Genomic DNA, 324 nt, shown 5'->3' on the forward strand with positions numbered 1-324 from the left:
CTCCCACCGGGATTCCCAGCGATGGCAATTACAACTCCCAGCATCCCCTGCTGCAATGGTCTTTAGCTGGGGACGATGGGAGTTGTAGCCAAGACCACCTGGCAGTCCCCGTTACAGGGAAAGCGGCTAACGGGCTGCCAATCTGGGCTGGGGTTCCAGAGAGCCGAACGCTGAACGTGAAGCCACGCTAGCGGCCACATCTCCTCGAGGGAAATGGAACCGGGTGCATCTCTAGGCTGAATCAGCAGCATTTCATGGACCGAGGCCCATTGGCACAGGAGCAGGAATACTTCCAAGACAAAACTTATCACGACACAGAGAACA

This window comes from Hemicordylus capensis, chromosome 6, assembly GCF_027244095.1.
Source record: "Hemicordylus capensis ecotype Gifberg chromosome 6, rHemCap1.1.pri, whole genome shotgun sequence".
Taxonomy (NCBI): domain Eukaryota; kingdom Metazoa; phylum Chordata; class Lepidosauria; order Squamata; family Cordylidae; genus Hemicordylus; species Hemicordylus capensis.